This window comes from Vanellus vanellus (assembly GCF_965231255.1).
Source record: "Vanellus vanellus genome assembly, chromosome: 2".
In the NCBI taxonomy this organism is placed as follows: Eukaryota; Metazoa; Chordata; class Aves; order Charadriiformes; family Charadriidae; genus Vanellus; species Vanellus vanellus.
In genome coordinates, this window is record NC_138906.1 from 97,625,470 (window position 1) to 97,644,546 (window position 19,077).

A 19,077-nucleotide genomic window follows, 5' to 3' on the forward strand; every position below is an offset into this window, starting at 1 on the left:
ACCCAGTTTAAAAAAGGAACTGAAGGTAAATGCAAAAATAAAAAAATGGGTTGGATGATACATGTAAAAAAAAAAAAAGGTTGGCAATACTTTCTACTAATTGCTATTATGTATGGCAAGTAAGGAATGCACAGCGCTCTGAGACTGCGTCGCTGAATGGTCTCAGTGGTGACACCACCTTCTTGCCTCTTTTCTTTCTGTTTGTCGCCCCTCGTCACTGCACTGCACAGGCAGCAGCGAGGTCCCCACGCCAGCGACCATGCGTGGCAGCGCAGGAGGTCTAGCCCGCATCGGGGCCTGTGTAAACACAAAAAGGGATTGTGTTAATCCTTTATGCAGGTTATTTTGTTGGCGACAGCTTTGGACATCAACACAAGAGTGTTTTATTAACTATTTGTTACAGACAGCATGAAAAGTGCCATGGTGTGTGTAACCCTGACCAGCTCTCCTGCACACTCTCAAATGGAGCAACTGTGGAGTGTTGTAAGCTGTGTCCACTGTCTGCAGTTACGTTACGGTAGATAACCTAGAAGTCAATCCTTTACCGATCTGGGGAAAACCCAAACCTTTTCAAGGACACATGAATCGTGTTCCACCTGTGTGCTATATATGTGCTGTATAAGCACTTTCACTTAGTATCAGCAGCATTCACATATTGCAAGCAGGAAAACCGAGGCAGGAAGTTTGGGAAATGCTTTTATGTCACAGATTTTTAAAAAATACTTAAAACATGTACTTTCATACTTAAAAAATACTTAAACAGCACATCAGTAACTGTATCAAACACTAGACTAATAAATTCTAGTATTGCATATGCCGTATAGTAAAAGTTAACAATCCCTTATTCTTTAGATTAAGTGTCTTCTCTCACAAAGCACACCCTGAAGGACTTAGCGACAATATTTTTATCACCTATCTAGGTACTTATATGGCTCCCATCACTGCTGCACCTGCTTTTATGGTAGCCGTGAAATACAGAGCCAGAGAATCTAATATGGAATCAGAACCAGGAAACATTGTTTGTCCAACTACTATATAAGCCAACAAAGGAAACGAAATAAGAATGTCAATGAGCTCCAAGCTCTTTATATGATTCTGAATCACTCGACTTCTAATTTATCCCTCACAAATTGCTATTGTTAATATTAAGTACCAGCATCACCTGGAAGAAAGCCACCGCCTCTTGAGAGACTGTGATGTGAGGTACAGAGAAGTAGGGAAGAGTGTGATTCCAATTTCTTCTCTTTTGAAACCCTCAAAATAGAGAATGTTTGTCTTGCTGACAACAATTAATTGGTATGAGTGACTCCTAACTTTGCTTCTGTAAGAAAACAGGAGAGAAGAAATGAGAAGCACACACAAGAAAGTAAGTGCACATACATCCCATCTGCTATGACCTGCCTCTCAGAACAAAATGGTGTTATGTCCCCAGGGAAGGCCCAGTTCATTTTGGTCCCACAGTCACTAGCATCTTCACAAAGTAAATACAAGCGACAGCACTGGGCATTGTTTTCCACGCTGAGCAGGGATATGACTGATGGCACAAGACAGCTTACTGTGGAAGTATCGAGACTGTGAGAACATAAGCTTTCATATGCCTTTTCTTCTTTTGTGAACATAGCTTACTTTTAGTAAGGATTATGCTCAGGTATTTTCATCTCAGACAGAAGCAGGAGCAGGGGCTTTACTTCTGAGAAAAAAGCCAGGCAGGTGAACAGGCTCAAGCAGCCAGTGCCCGGGGCTGATGTGCAGTACGGCAGACAGGGACTTGCTACTGAGAGTGGGGGTGCACATGGATCCCAAGTTGGGAGACCTGGTGTGCACCGGGACAAGCACTCTCAGAGCTGAAGATGAACTAGAAGAGAGGTAAAGCAGACTGGCGCTCAGCAGGACATCCTTTGGGAACAAGGGAGGTGTAGGGAGCAGTATGTGCAAGATGGGGAGATAGGTTGCGCAGAATATGGACATGAAATAAAGTTGGCTCGGGAACATTTTGATTGCCTAGAGGGGAACAGCTGCCATACATATGGAGATGCATTAAGACTTTCCCCCAGGAAAGCTTCCCCAGGAGCCTCTATGGCAGGAAGGCTGTTAGCTGGTGATCGTCTTACCAGTAGGTCAATGGAAACACAGAAATTTTCCCTTCCAGTTTCAAGTCACTCAGCTACAGACAAGTCCCACAACCAACACTACTTTGTCAGGGATGTGCCTCAGCTTTTGTGAGAGTCTCTGACAACCTCTTGGTCTGCAAGATAGGAGAAGTCTAGACAGAAAGACAGCGAAGGAGCCACCCACCAGAGAATACGTGAGGTCTTGGCCAGAAGGTGTTTAGCAGACAGCATCACGGCTGGCTAGAAACACATGCACAAGCACATGTAGGGCTTGAGACAGAAACAGTGTTTGTGAAGTCAGTGCTGGATTTGGGTCTCTATTTCAGACAAGAAATCTTTCATGTGGTCTTGTGGGCTCCAGGGGGACCAGCCTGTACATGAAACCTGCATTACTTGATTAATATAGAGGCCAGAACCTTCTCAGTTCACCCATAGAAATGTCAAGGAGCAAGCGGAAAAGGAGGTGTTTCTTCACAGAAATGACATCTCTCTGAGATGCTGCTTCAAAGCCATCAAAGTGATGCAGGAAAAACACCTGCGGTGGTGTCTGTTCTCTGTTTCTGAGGCAGGGGCAGAGGGGAAGAGAAAGGGCTGCCAGATGCTATTTTGAAAGCAGCTTTTCTGTGCCTTGTGTTACCAGACACACAGGGCTCCAGGCCATCCTTCGATGTAGGTGATGCCCATGCTGACAGACCCTGCTGCCATCCAGGGAAGGAGGCACAGGTGCTGCAACACCCAAAATCACCCAGAATCAAGCACTCGGGATGGAGGAGCATGTCAGAAGAGGTCCAGACCCACTGTGGCTGTCACAGTTCCCTCACCTTGGGAACTAGGTCCCACCACTGCTCCAGGGCTTCAGAGGGTTAAACCTAGAAACAGCCCTGCACAGGCAAGGTGGCAATCCACACAGTTTACACAGGCCCACAACTTCTTCACCATTAACGCTTCCTATTCCTTACCTGGTTTTTGAGGCTGTCCTGCAGCACTCCAGGTGGCTGCAGAGGTGGCTTTCTCTGACTCTGCAAGACCCGGTGTGCTCACCCTGTTTACCCCCAGCTCAGGAAACGGTAGCGTTTGGGTGGGTGTGGTGGGGAAGGAGTAGGAGCTGGAGAAGTTCATCTCCACTGCAAGGTCACCTCCCGGCATCAAGGAGGCAGAGGGAGCATAGTGGGGGGGGGGGGGGTGAGGGCCGCGGGGCATTGGGGGCTCTGGAGTAGGTACGGAGTGGGACATCACTTCCAGACAAGAGCCTGTTTCAGAGGCGGTGACCCACAGACTCTTTCCTGCCTCTCGCTGGGTCTGGTAGCTATCTCAGCCAGGGGGACAGGAGATGACAAACAGTCTTTTTCTGACCTCAGGTCTCAGCCTAAGTGACAGAAGGGGCGTCAGGCAAATAGAAGTATCTACATCTTCTGAGGCATGGGTCAGAAGGAAGAAATTAAATAGAAGCTCTGGGTCTCTCTCCTGCTCTCTGATGCTGGCCCCTCTCCTCCCTGGAGAATTCAGGGAGGAAAAAAAGATCAAAATAGTCTGGCTAAGCCTGTGTGTCTTTCTACCGCAAACACCTTCTGTTCTGGCCTATGCAGTTGCTTTCACAGCTGGAAAGGGAATATTTTTTGCCTTAAATAAAAGAAAAAAATGACTGGACTCTTTTCAGTGTGCTCTGGGGAACTTCAAGAAGCCACATGAAACTAAAATGCTCTCTATCACCCCTCTGGCACCTCTCCACAGCTCCCTGGGTGTCACTGCGAATTAAGTTATGTTGGCTACACTTCCAATATTTTGCTGAACATAACTCATCAAAGGTAAACCCAAGGAAAACCTCTGGCTTTGGTAGCAATTAACAGACATGTCTTGATGACAAAACCACATGTTCCCTCAGGGCTGGCCCTAGGCCTTCTGCATTAGCGTGTCTGCACCAGGTTTCAAATTTTGAAGTGACCCTCAAAAGCCACTTTCTACTTCCTGCCTCAAAGGCTGGACAAGAAGATCTAAGGGGAAGCTAAAAGCTGTGGAACACAGGTTCTGCTTTCATAGCAGGAGATAGCAGGCCAGACCCCACGCAAGGACTAGACACAGCTGGTAGGTAACAGAAAGCGGGTGCCCGTTGTCTATAAAGCACTCCTCAGCTATCGGACATTTCCCGTGATGTTCTCCCACCAGAGCAGCTAATCCCTCCATCAGCCTGGGTGACCAGCGCAGTCCTTCGAGCCGGCTTCCCCTCACCGGCTCTTCCCGTCCGTAGCCCCAGTCCCTGGGTCTGCCTTCCTTCAGAGGCACCCTGCAGTGGCCAGAAAGTTTGTCTGTATTTTGTTTTCCTTTAGCGCAGGCCTCCCCGCATGGCAGTAACCGGCTTTCATGCCGGAAGCCACCCCAGCCCCAGGAGTAGCCTGGGTGAGAGCATGCCCAGGACCCCTTTGCAAGGCCTGACCACCACATGGAGGGGCTCTGAAGAAATGATGTGGCTTATTCCTAAGGGAAGGTGAGGAGGGGGAGAGATGTGGCCGTGGCTGCTCTCTTCTCACGTGAGCGTGGAGATTCAGAGACGGTTTCCTTCCCCATGCAGATGTGTGTATAGGGATTAACACGCGTTGAGGGGGCTGAGGCACTGAGCACCTTACATTTTTTCCTTCTTTTCACTCCCCCTATTTTAAGAGACAAGTGGGCAACACACAGGGGCTGACCCGGACCTTACACCAGTACAACTTAGACTTCATTGACACGTATTTCTATTTATACTGGAAGAAGAAAAACCAGAATCTGTTTCTACCCATAGCAGCACTACGAAGATGAGAAGAAAAAGGACTGTGAGTGCTGTAAGACTAAGTTGTCATAGCAGCATAATTACATTTGAGTCTACTTTGTATGAAAGCAGACTGCCAGAACCTCATTTTGGAGGGAGAATCACTGTCAGGAGAAAAAGGGAATGCCGTGCTGCTCTGCCTAAATTGTATTAGACAGCAAACAGCAAACTGGATCTGCATCTCCCTGCAAATGAACCTCCTTGTACAAAACCAACCAGGCCATTTTCGTCTGTTGTGAATTCAGAAAGAGATAACATGAAACACTTCTTCACAGAATTTGAGGAAAGTGTATCAAATTGTAAACTACAGCGCATAACAATCTATTAATTATAGATGTGAACAGTGTTTTCCAGAGGTTACATTTTCACTGAATTAAAATTTAAACAATGATGAATTGGTTAGGTTGCTCTCCTGTTAAATAAGTAATTCCACTAATCATGTAAATATAGTTTCATCGACCATCAGCATACAAGCCCTTGTAGATCTGTAGAAAAAGCCCAAACACAATATCCAGAAAAAGACAAATCAAAGCGAAATGCACCTTAATTGCTTATTGTCTGATACGCAGACAGGCTAGCTGCTCAGTGCAGGTTTTCATGGCGTAGCTCAAAGCGGCATTCCTGGTGGATGCCAGCTCCGGCAATTCTGCTTTCCTCCTTGACAAACTACCTTAAGGAGAGATACTTTCCCGTTGCGACATGGCTGTATTCACACCACATTCACAGCGTTTCATAGCCGTTATGAGTCGAACTTTCCTCCACACACCTGGAATGAGCATCTCGAAGCCTTGCGGCAGTGGCTGCCGGGGTGGAGGTCCCAGACAGCACATCTCCTTTTCTTCTGAGAGCCTCACCCCCTCCTGCACGGGTGACTAACCTTGAGTCAGCAGGGCAGGGCGAAGGGTACTCGCTGCTGTCAGGGCAACTTCTTTCAACAGCTTTAGATAAGTTTAGGTTTTGTGAGACTGACTTGTTAATTGTTTTTTATACAGAAATAGACAATAAAAATTGCAAAAATTAAATAGTGAAAGCTTGATTGCATTCCCACACAATTGTGTTCCCTTGATTGTGTTCCCTGCTCCAGGCGGCACAGGATCACTAACCAGAAACAGGCAGACACACAGTTTCTGCAACAACCTGGAGCAGCTACAGAACAAGGCAAAATCATACAGACAAAGTTTTAGGTTGAAAGTCAGAGAAATAAAATAGGGGATACAGTGTCAGCAGGAAAGCAGAGAGAATATGCCTGCTAGCAGAGCATTTATTATAGCTAACCAAAACTTTAATCCAGAGTAAAATAAAACTCCTCAGTAAACTTTTTTTCTTCATTTGACACTGTGATTTCTTTTTCAGAATATAAGGGCTTTTTTGGGGTTGATGGTTCGTGAAGTCTTTATGCTTTGCTTGTGAGGAAAATATCGTAAGAAAAGGTGTAATTGATGTGGTGTCTGAAAACAGCACCTATCACACGGTGAAGTAATATTTCTGAATCATAAGCAGCTTCATTCATCTCCAGAAGACATTCACGGTGAAGCTCCACTGTGACCATGAGCATCAACACTGTTAAATATTTTGCAGCCACTCAAAGCTCACATTCAAGAAAGGAGAAGTTCCCTACCAATCTTTCTTCCTATATTGATGGCTGTAGCTATATGTCTGAACAGTCAATATTGTCTGTGCTATATTTCATTTTTGTGCTATAGGTAAACACTAGATGAAAAGAAAACGCTGTTAGTTCTCTCTTGAATTTTACTAGGCAAATACTCTGCCATAGACAGATTTCCTGTAAGATCTTGACATACTTTCTAGATAAACATCTATGCTATAATACATCTTATAGGCCCCTACTTTGTTATTCATGTAAGCGTGCAATCATGAACGTTATCTGCCCCTGAGTTAAACTTTCTCTTTTTCTTGGGAGTGACATTCAGAAAAATCTTTAAAAGCCAAACCTTGGCTCCATCCTTTCTGTTTGTTTTGTTTGGTTTTTTTTACAAAACATGGAGCTGGAGTTTTCTGTTTGTTAGGTCGGACGCTGTTGCCTCAACCGCAGTTGTGCCGGGGTGGAGTAGGGTGATATTAAGAGGACAACACCGGCAGCCACAGCACAGCTGCCAAAAGAAGGAAAGACCTAGCTTTCACCCACTTGGTTGCTTTTTCAAAAACACCACAAGCCCAAGCTCCTCACAAAGGTTAATGGAAACATTGGGAGGTCCTCAGGGCACCGAAGGTGTGAGGAGACCCCGTGGCCAGCAGCCACCCCCCCATCACGCTGTGCTGCAGTGGAGCCCTGGGGGCAGAAGGGAGGTGGTTGGCCCCACATCAGACCTTAATGGCAGAGACAAACTCCTCTCCAGATTGAAGCGTTTGCTCCCATATGTAGCAAAGGCTGTTCCTATTCCTTCCTTATGTTTTCAAAACCTTTCTCTGATCTTGCTCGCTCTCTCTCCTATCTGTTTTGCAGCCTGAGAAAACACATTGAAACCAACAGCTGTGTGCCCTAGTAAGAAACAGCAGCTCCCCTCACATGCCAGGGACTGCCAAAAAGCCACTGGCCGGCCACGGCTGGGAGCCACGGCACAGCCTCCTTCCTTGCAGGGGTCCTAACATGTCTAATTCCCCAAGCCCACAGCTGGGAGTCCCAGGCGGTGCCACTGAGACAAGGCAGTGCTATTTAGAGATCCTAATTGAGATCACAGCTGCTCGGAAGACCTTGTGTCTGAGCATGTAACTATTATTGGGTCTCCCAACGAGATCTGCGTCTGCTCACGGAGCTGCCATGGGAGAGTGTCCTCTCACCCCAGGATGAGCCAGAGGAGCTGCAGTGCCCTGCTTTCTCCCCTAGCCTACATCTGCTTCTGGCTCCAAGGACGCAGCTCAACCCGCACGACTTCAGGTTCACTTTGCCCTTTTCTCTGGTGATCTTGTTCTTCCCTCTGCGCTGTGTTCTGCCAGTAAATGTATTTTCGCAGCAGCTTGGCACGTCAGATTAGGAAACTGCTTCATCTGGGAGAAAAACGCATTATGTTTTCCTGGTTATTTGTCAGCTGGATCAGTTTTCCAACTTGGTCCACTGGCTGGCCACAGAAATACTTCTGCTAGCATTAGCATAGGGCTACTCTGGGGTGAGGAGCAAGCAGCTGGGGGCCAGTGATTTGTTTCGAGACAGCTCAGCTGCTTGAACCATGTCTCAAGATGGGCATCTATGCATCAGTGTCTGCTCAGTGGAGGAAGCAGGAATACAAGGAGGGGGAAGAGGGCCCGGTCAGCAGCCTGGGCTTGGATTGACTTAATCAAACCAACTTCATTACTAAGGGAAAAGAACAAAAAAGGGACTTACTGATTGCTTATGTTTACTGTTTTCCAGAAAAAATCACTTTAAAAAATTGGGTAGCTGGACACTCTCCAATGAACATGAGCTTATAAACATATTTTTTTTTCCTCTTGTTTTGTCAGAGCTGATAAACATCCCAAGGCTTGTCTACCTTTTCCATTTACACCACCTGATGTAACAGAAAATGCTACACAGTCATAAAAAGATGGTCTCTGTGCTACATTCCACACTGATGAAGAAGACAGCGAGCCCAGTTATGCCCATGAGCTGAAAGGCAGTTCCTGGCTTAAGGGATTCAGGACCTAAATAGACTCGGAGAGAAGAGATCCGGAAAATTATTTTGGATATCAGACTCCAGAGTACAGCAAAAGTAATTAAAGCCATAACTGAAAGCTGGCCGGGTTACTGTCCAAACCTGCAATTGCTCACCTTTTGGCTAGTTTAACAATAGCGGTTTGACAGACTGATCACGGGCAGAGAGGTGCTGCCCAGTGCACCTTTAGCCAAACGCAGCACATCAGAGCTGACTGCGGTGTGCTACTGCTACAGCCCACGGCCACGGCGTGGAAACGGCAGAGGGCAAACACAGTGGCCTCTCAGTCACTGATCATTAGTGGGACTCAAACAGGGAGAAACAAAAGGGGGAATGGCCATCCTTCCAGGGTTCTCTTAAAGCCCCAGAGGAGGCTGAGATTTATTTGTAGCAATCTGAGTTAGATCTTGAAATAACTAAAATATACCCAGTTTACCAAATGACCTCTATTAACGTGGCTAATTCTGAGTCTCATGGGTTTTTCCAAGTCAAACACACTCCGACATCTGCTCGCAATAAAAGCTGATGACAATGTTTCTGCAGGTACGGTGCAAATTGACCACCCCTTAAAATAAAAGCACCCCTCTGTCCATTAAATTGAGCGTAAATTTTCACCTGCTTGATACATATACATCAGTGGCTATAACCTGGAAGGTTTGAGATCTGAAACAAAACAGACTGAAGATGATAGTTTAGCAGCCTGTGGGGCTCTGGGCTGCTATGCCTAAGAGCTCAGGTGGGTATCGCTGCGTGGGAAAACGTGCCCTGTTCCACAGCAAGGCAAACCCAGGCAGCGGCGGGGAAGGTTTCGAGTGCCGTGAGTCGCGCAGAGCGGGTAGCGTAGTTATTACCAGCCAGCTCCAGCCTGCCTGATGACAAGTTAACATGCCATTTTCCCTCTGCTGTCAAAGCCTTTGTCACGGTAATAGCCCATTTCCCCTTTTTGTTAATATCTCTGTCAGGAGAACGAAGCAGCAGAATTGAAAGTGCCACAGTGTGTGATAGCAGCGGGCTGCTGAGGCTGCGCTGGCAGCCTGCTGTGTTTTGATTAACTGGAGGTTGCTCTAAAATTTATATGAAATTATTTCTCCCTGGAAGCGTGGGGTGATGGAGGAGGAAGGAGCGGGCGGGACAGAGCGGAGGCCGGCTGCCTGGTCACTCGGGAGCGGGCAGGGCCACTGGGGCTGCGGCCGCCTGCGTCTCCTCCTGCTGCCTTGGCCCTGACCTGGGCTCCGGCGAGGAGAAGCCGCTCTCGTCCTCGCGAGGCGCTTCCAGTTTCTGCTCAGCTCTCCCAAGAAGACCTGTCAATAAATGCAAATCGTGCCCTGAGATACGGGAAAGGTACTTTGGAATGAAACCCAGAAGCCTTCAAGTTTTGCAAAATCTTTCGATACCTGGCAAGCAAACGTAGTGTAGCAGCCTGCGCGTACAGCCACTCTCACCCCTGCCACGCATAAGCCCCACAGTATGGGGGAGAGAGTGTGCAGACTTTCAGCCTTGTTCTGCAAATTTCTCCGGTGACCCCAGGTCTCACCGAAGTCAGTGCGATGGCTTGTCCCTCTCTTCTACCCCTTATGCCAGTAATGGCCAGCAAGGGTTTTGCTAGTGGGGGGCTTCGATCTCCAGGTGTGTCTGGTGGGGCTATGCAGCACAAACCAAAAGAAAGCCACTTCACTTTGCCCTCTCTCGGTCCCTGCAACTGAATGGGACAAAGCTGAGGAACAGGGAACTCTGATTTTATTTCCTAGGACACCTCACCTCTCTGGGAACAGGGAACCAGAATCAGGGATCCCATTTCCAAGATGAAGCACAGTTCGCAAGGCAAGGTGTAATGAATGTAAATGTCTGGTGTAGAAACCGCTGGTGTGTCACAGCCTGTGTTACCTGCTGCAGCTCTGAGAAGTGGACAGAATAATCCAAACTGGGACATTTTGTTCTGATTTAGCACCAGTGCAAATGACGCAGGATGCCAGGGCAGCTAAGATTCAGTCATTCCTTTCATTGATCTCTGGTTTTACTGCATAATTAAAGTTGCAGAGGACTTGTGTGTTACAAAACGATCTGTTTTCTGCTCAGAATTCATTAGTAAAACAGTTCTGGCAAGTGCAACGTCCATATCGTTCCTGTTGACTTACATCTACAGACTTTGTAACACCATTGCTCTGCAATCAGTTGCAAGCTGGTACGAGATTAACTTTCCCACCGCTTACAAACTCAAGCTCACCACTGTTTCACAAAATATTTCAAAGTTTTTCTGATAAGTCGGTGTGGCTTTTTAGTCAGCATGCTTATTACAAGTCTCTCAAAATGTTTTATGCATTAATGGACAAATTTGAAATGTATTTGTGATGACACCTCCTTCCCTCTTCTCCCCCGTACCCCTACTTAGTACACGTGCTTGATAGGCTTTATGTACAGCAGCTTTGTAACATACAAAAAGTTTGAGGCATGGCTTTTGTTTTGGTAACTCAAAGAACTATATCAATACATTTAAATAAATGGAGAGGATTGGAGAGACACCAATGAAACCTGATGTCTGACTATCCCAAGGAAGTGTGACACTCCACTTAGGCAACTCCCAGTCCAGTACGGACAGTCCTCCCCCACCCTTCCCCGTGCAGAGGGCTCTGAACACCGAACATGGCTTAGACCTCTGCAACTCACTGTAACAGGGCTGGGTTTGATTTCCTTTGGGGTTTTTGGAGTTTTGGTGTTGTTTTTTTTTTAATGGAAAACAAATATTGGCATGGAATGGAAAAGTGGGATGCCATTTATATGACACATTGTACTACAAGGACTTTTACCAGAATATTGAGACATACTGCCTAATGAAAGGAGATGCCTGGAAATCCAACCCTTCTTAGTCAGATAATAACTGGCATTTAGCTGAATCTTTACTGTCACTCTTGCAAACTGCTCTTTCTTGCTAAGCATCAAGCAGACAAAGACAGAAGTGGGAAATGTATTAACAAGATTGCAATGTAAAAGTAACAGAAATAGCACGTCATCGGGAAGAAGGTATTTCAGAAATGAAATAAGACAAATAAAACGTAGGAAATTAGGACTTCCAAATATTAAATCCAACAGAAGTGCACCAGAAGAGAAAAAGAAAGAAAACTTGACAAGCAAGGGGCTGGTTTTGCTTTTTAGAACAACGGAAAATGGTGCTGGCTAAGAGGAAACAAACAAACAAAAAAAAATGGAAAAGATCTAGGAAAATGATGAAGGAAGTTTTGCAAGAGGAAACTGCCTTGGCAGTGAATGTGGATGGGATAAAGTGCATATACGGAATACAATAGTTAACTACCATAAAGCATCTAGTGCTTACAGCCAAAAGCAGCAAACTATCATGGCTGGGCTAGAGCACACGAGTGATTATTTTGGGTCACAGAAGGAAACACCACACACTATATTTTGTTAGGCTGCCACAGTGTTTTGCAAACATGGGGGAGACGGGGGTTGTAGATATGAAAAGGCAAGGTGGATTGTTTAATTTATTTATATTAAAAATAAATAGCTTTTGAAAATATTACCAAGTCAGTAAAGAGTATGAAACACAATCCTCAATTTGTTATGATTTAGCAAGTAAGAAGTGGAGAGAGGTAAAATCCATGCAAGAAATGCACACAATAGCTTTCAAAATCCCACGCAGTCCACAGAAGTGCTTTCAAGAGATCGTGCTGGTATTGCTCTAAGACCGGCTTGCTTCAAAGTCTAGCAAAAATAGGTTTTTATAACAGAAACAACGGCCCCTGCCCATGACCAGGCACAGCACACACCGCAGGAACAAACGCTGTGTAGCGTGATGCCAAAGGAGTTCACTGGTAGGAAACCTCTGGCAGTGCATCGTGTCACTTGATGAAAATAGAGCACACTTAGGGACTGCAAAGCCACGTCAGCTACCCACTCCCAGGCCTTAAAACTTTATGTTGGTTTAAGAGCATAATTCTCAAGTTATTTCTTCTGATATCGCCATAGCTTTAGCTAATCTCAAAGAGTTACTCCGTCTGACCTCCAAGTGGCGGAGCCGTGATAATCTCAGGATATAAGCAAGGTAAAACTCACAGAGGGAGATAATATCTTTTATTAGTCTAACCGGCAGAGCTGAAGAAACCTGCCAAGTGTGGACAGAGCCTACATTCATTAGAAGCAGATACAGCGATTCCTAGCTTTGTGCGCTGCAGGAATGCTGAGACCGCAGTTTTTATGGGTCACAGGCAAGCAAGCCAGCTCAAGCATCACACCCAGCCTAGCTAACTCCTGGCGGAGCCGTTGCAGCCGAGGTTTGAACGGCCAAACTGCTGCAAATAGGAAGCTGGGAAGGTTAAGGCTAACCTGTGTGCTACGCTTTCTCTGAATGGAGACTGGAGGGCTTTCGCCGCAGAGCAGCAGCAACAGCTTCATGCAGCGATGGGGTCCTACCCAGCAACCCACTGGAGCTGCAGTCTGGTGCTGCTGGAGATGTAGGCAGGGGTCCTGCCTGGCCCAGGCTCCCCCCCTGCTCCTGCCCCACGTATCAGCAGGACTGAATCAAGAACGGGGGCAGGGGTTCACTTTGCAAGGGCCGTTTCTCTGAATTCACTCAGCTACTCCATTTCTGTTTGCCCACTTTTCAAAAGCTGCGTAAAGGTACTCGGCTCATTTCGCAGTGCCTGGCGTTTGGTAACAATATAGGGCTGGAAGTTCAGGTTGCAGTGATCTCTTTTCCCAGAGGATGAGGGTAGTGGAGGCTCTCTAACCGTTACCTCTTAGGATAAAACCAATAAGAAATGAGAACTTACTAGAAGAAGAAAAAGCTACATAAACTTTGTATTAATAGAAGCCATTGAAAAACTCCAGAGCTAATTTTTGAGCCAAGACTAAGAGAAATTTGCAGCATTTTTAGCATTTTTAGTTTGCTTTATGTATTTTTGACTTTGAGATGGTGGTAATGAGAACGTTAGGTGTTACGGTCCCTTTACAGCTTCATTATCTGAAGTCCACAGAACTTCACCTTTTCAGCATCCTTTGGTGCAAATATACGTATACAAACTTACATATATTTGTACGTATAAAGTAAAACATATTTCAAGAGTAAACACATGCTATTATACACAAGGATGAGTCCTGAGAGACTTATGACACTAAAGGTTTCTCTCTGTCCTTTGAAGTACTCCCTTTAAGGCACGAATTGCCACCAACTGCCTTTTTTTCTTTATCTTTGAATTAGCAAGCACAGACCTTAAAGGTATGGCTGCCTAAAACTGCCTCTGGTTCTCCTAGGAAAATGACTTCTTGCAGGCACACAGATTAGATAGATGAAATCACATCTCTCACATGTTAACTTGATGATAGACTCAGGCCAGGATCTTCTTAGTAGGATCACATAAAAAAGGATGAAGAATTTCCCACAAAGGGCTTTGAGCAGTGATTGTACATTTGAAAGAAGGAAATGAAAGTGCTTAGTGCTACCAAGCTTTAACTCTAAAAGACTGAATCCTCTGTTTAAGCTCCATTACACCAGTACATGACTAAATTGTTCTCAGACTGTGAGAAGCAACCTGTGCCTTACTGTGCCTACATCTCACCGACACAACTGCAGTGGACTAGAAGCAAGAGAGGGGCACATCATGTTCAGAGCAATGCGCTCACTTTAATTTCAGTTTATAAAATCTTAGTTCTACAGAGGTCAGCCTAGGGAGCAGATGTGTTGGTTATGACTCTCGTCATGAATACGACACTGAGACTGTCCTCCAGAATATGAGCTCATGAAAGACGGTTTGAGTCCGTAAAGCTTCCTCCCAGCTCACGGAGCTTGCTCTGTAGGTGTTTGGCTATTGATTACTTTCTTCTGTAATGGAAATAGTGTCAGCTGCAGTGTATACCTGGATGAGCAAATTTTAAAATTTGTATAAGATCAAAAATAGAATTAAAGTCAACCCACCATAAACATACATATATAGAACCCCAGGACAGACAATGGTGGCATGATTTATTTCGAAGTGCTTGTGTACTTTATTGTAAACACTGTAGCTCTAAATGTGATACCTTAATGACACCTAACACTGCAATAATGTCCTTGTTAATACCTGGGTTTTAGGTTAAATAATGCAAACTGTTGACAGGAACATGACCATAAATGAGAAATTGCAGGTCATGCTTAATTTTAAGCCCAAAGAGCTATGTTAGGTAAAATGTATGCTTTTAGCTCCACATAAGACCGAGTTCCCATTTTAAACATGAGAATATGACGTCAACTCCCTCACCACTCCACCACCCCATGATGCAGATAGGTGCTTGTATCAACACCTCATCCTTCGGGGAGTGACACATTACCATTTGTGTTGCTTTGCACCAAAAAAAAAAAAAAAAAAGAACAAAGTTTTTCTCCTGAGGTCTTACAACAACAAGCCTTTGCTACCTTTTAAGTGGATTGAAGGAGCAGAGATCTGTGATTATCACTGAGGGTCACAGAGGTCACAAATGAGGTCAATTCTTCCCTTGAAAGCTTTTTCAGAACAATACGCTAAAGGGTTTACATCCCAAGGGCCAAGCAGAGCAACCATGGACGTGCTTTTTCTTGACTTAGCATCCTTCTTCTTCCTTTCTTGACATTTTAATGAACAATCAGATGTTCCCTGACTCACAGTCTGTAGTCGTAGCAGCAGCATTCAGAAGCACCTTTTGTGCAGTGCCTATTTTATTCATTTAAACAAGATTAATTACTCCCTGATCACTTGAATGAATTCCAGTGTCCTTACAGTAGAGGTTTGGCACCATACCTATCATCATTTGAGTCTTCCCTAAATTAAATTTTCAGTTTGTTTTTTTTATAGAGATAGCTTTTTTTAAAAATCTGTAATCCGTGCCAGTGTTGTTCTCCCAAAACTCACACAAACACAAGCCTTTTAATACACAACACGTGTTTATTGATGAACATACACAGAGCAGGAAAAGTGACCTCCAGTCACGAGGAGGTTGTTCGCTGTATACCCCTGTCCCTATAACGTTATCGGGTTTAGCTGTTAACCTGAACCAGCTGAGAAATGGCTTACCTAATTTCCAGGTACAAGCACATATACATGCTTCTTCCATCCTCTATGTTTCTCAGCCTAAAATGTGCTCGAGTGTCAATTCCATTACATTCTCCCCTTCACTTACATGGGAAGAACATGTTGAAATAAAGGAAAAACCCTTAAAACAAGTCTCATAAAATGTCTGTTAACTGGTAATGCCTGTTTTTGAGTTAAGTAAAAGAAACTTATTAACTGTCAGTTACTAGTACACCACGCTAAGAAAGAAGTTCTAGTGGTTGTGGTCACCCTCCTGGAGCAGACATAGTAGCTTAATGATTATACGCATCTGCTTTTATTCACCATGGTGGCATCATAGCTGTCACTCTAAGCAGTCATTGCAAACGGTATCTGGAATTGCCAGTTATATAGTGTCTGGAAACATTTAACACCGTCTTTGTCCAAGGGACGACCTCCCTGTCTTGTTGCCCTTACCTGTTACCACATCTTTGCGATGGGATTCTGCAGCTGACAGAAAATTAAAGACAGGTACTCTCACCAGCCTGCCTGCTCTTCAAAATGAGTTTGTGCTGGAAGGACCCATCACAAAGAGCTGAGCTTTCAAGTTGTTCTGGCATTTACCCTAATGAAAGCAGATTTTTTACCTCCAGGAAGCATGGTTAAAAACGATGGCAATGCTAATCTGTTAGGAATACAACATTAAAAGAAAAAAGTTTAAAAAGGTGCCAAAATCTGAGAGATCACAGAACAGTTTTATTTATAAAGCCCAGGCAGAAATGTTACAAACAGCGCTGAGGTGCTGGAAGACCTTGAACCAGAAGCAGTGAGAACCCAGGCAGGCAGCCCATGACCTAGCTGTGCAGTGTTTCAGCGCTGCACCATAAGATGAGGGGAAACATCACTTTATTCTCCCTGTATGACTTCTCATTTTGCTGCTTATCGCTCCAGCTGTGCGCACACCCAATACTGTGCCCTTCTAGCCATTTAGCCTATTAACGAGGGACAGGAGCTAACACCCAGCTTCTGCACTTGCTTTATCTGACGAAGAGACTTTCCCTGCATGGAAGCCATCAGCACAGACTAATGCACCAGGGACTATTTGGGGTAAAGTGCCTGAGCCAAGACCTTGAGAGACCAACACCCACTTTTTCAGATTTATCTTATGGGCAACATCAAAATGCATTACAGAAAAGCATCCGGACATTATGAATTTGGGGGGGATCTGATTACCAATCTGAACTGATTACCAAATCTAGAAGTGTTTACTTGACACATCCGAAAGGGGCAAGTCTTTCTCAAGTAAGGACCATGGGATAAGCGGACCAGCACACGGAGTGAAAGTCTACAGAAGAAAATGTAGGAGTTCTGGCAGGTGAGTGTCACTACTCAGGAAGCCTTGGTGTCTCTGTGAGATAAATTTCTTGGGGAGGTTTACTGGGGAAGCTTCAAAATTTTGAGGAGAAAGCCTACTAGGATGACTTAGGTCTGGTAGCACTAGCAGACAGGCAAATAACTCCAGTGAAAGTCTGGTTTTCTTGAACAGACACAGTGCCACCCTCCCATTCCTTTCCCTTGCTTACCCGAGCTCCCACCTTGCCCACATCTATGTTTGCCTGTGTTCTTCCTCTCCCACCATCACAAAACACACTGTTCTTCCCTTCCTCACTACTCTCCCTCATAAAAGGCTGATGCGCACGGCAGCTGCTCACTGCTCTCTCTTGCCTTCTTGCTTTCTGCTGTCTATTCTGGTAGCACATGGGCTACCTGGCCAGAACCTCTCCCCCCCACAGCAACCCCACTTTTTCTTGCTTCTCCAAGAGGAGTAATGGGAGTCACAGAAATTATTTGGCCCTCCAGAAGCTGAGGTGCTTTGGCACCTGTGAGCATTACTTTCCTCTCCCTTCTCAAAACAAACCGAAGGAAACCAAGATGATTGGGAATAAATTAGAAAATAAGCCAGAACTCTTGCTCGGACGACTGCTGGATTCTGTCCAGCAGTAACAGCAATAGGGTTTCACAGGGTAAAAGAGCGACTCAAAAGTGTTTCCAAAAATCCTAACCTGTTGAAGTTTAGTTTAGTTATGGTTGTAATCTTATGTGACACATGAAGCAAGGAGCTGGCTCCAGAGGAACCCATTTGCAGCTATTGGCAGAGCTGATGCATGCTAGCTGCTCCCTTGAGCCAGGGTCATGCAAAATGTCAGCCTCTGCTCTGGGGTTTCACTCCTTCCTCCTCCAAGGCCAGTCGCTAGCTCAGTGTGATACCTTTCTGGGATATGAAGGACTGGGAAAGCTCAGTGCAGCTTTGTTGGCTGACAGACAGGGCTGAAAACGAAACGCTTTCTTTTCAGATCCAGCACGTTACACACCTGACTCCAAAGCTGTCTGACAAGCATTTATGTTCTTTTCGTTGGCAAAAGAAACGTCCTAATAGTGGCTTTGAAGGTTGTTAAATGTACAACCGGCATCATCATGTTTTAAATGCTGTGGGATCAGCTGTTACTGTGATCACTGACAGCAAAATACACGGACAAAAGTATCCCCTTTCACCTCTCAAAAGCACATTTCGGAGAAGAGATGGAAGCGGGGAGGTCAGGAATAGTGGAGAAAAGCCGGTAGTAGACCTAGTGGCCTCAGAGAGCTGCCTGTGAAGTATTGGCCTCACGACCAAAGGGTGGTTTAGCGGAGACCCTCTCGGTAACTGTGAAGTCTACCTTACCAGTGAACGTGCCCAGGTGAAGGCTTGAAACTGCTAAGTATGCCTGTACTCCAGCACGTGCCATGCCAGAGAGGTCAGTTGTCTTGCAGAGTCACCTCCAAAAAGGAGGGAAAACCTCAAAGGAAAAATTGCACGAACTTCTATTACCTCTAACTAACTACAAAGCAAACCGTTTCCCCCCACGTCTCCACCCCTTTTTTGGGGAAACAATTTACCCTTCAGCCCTCCCTGTTCAGGAAGATGTTTTCCTAAGCAGGCTCCTGCCTACCTCCAACACACACCAAAAAGCTGAAAAACAGGTTATGAGGACATCTTTTTCCAAAGGGCTTATGCAGTTTACAGGAAGAGGCGCTTAATTGTTGGCAGGTGGAAAACCTGCCCGTGGGTGACCCAGCCCCCATGGCAGTGCAGGGGGAATACCAGGAGTGGCTGTTCTGCTCAGTAACGCACTTCTGTTTGCCATTTCTTTAAACGTAAAGAATTACAATTTCAACTGAAATAGGTTCAATTAATGCTGCTGCATGTCAGAAAGATTTTGGTGTTGTACAAGTGTGACCTGTGTTACTTTCATCTCATATAACCTAACCAGATGCAGTTGGTTTTTTCCAGTAAGCTTTGTAAATATACTGACATCTCATGATTCATACCAGCTCGCTTGGTACGATTTAAGCCAAAATCAAACCTCATGTAACCCAGCTCTCTTCTTTAAATGGAAATATTTTCTCTTTTCTGCCTTTAATGGGTTTATTTTCTAAGCGGGTCTTTATGGGTCCAAAACACCTTA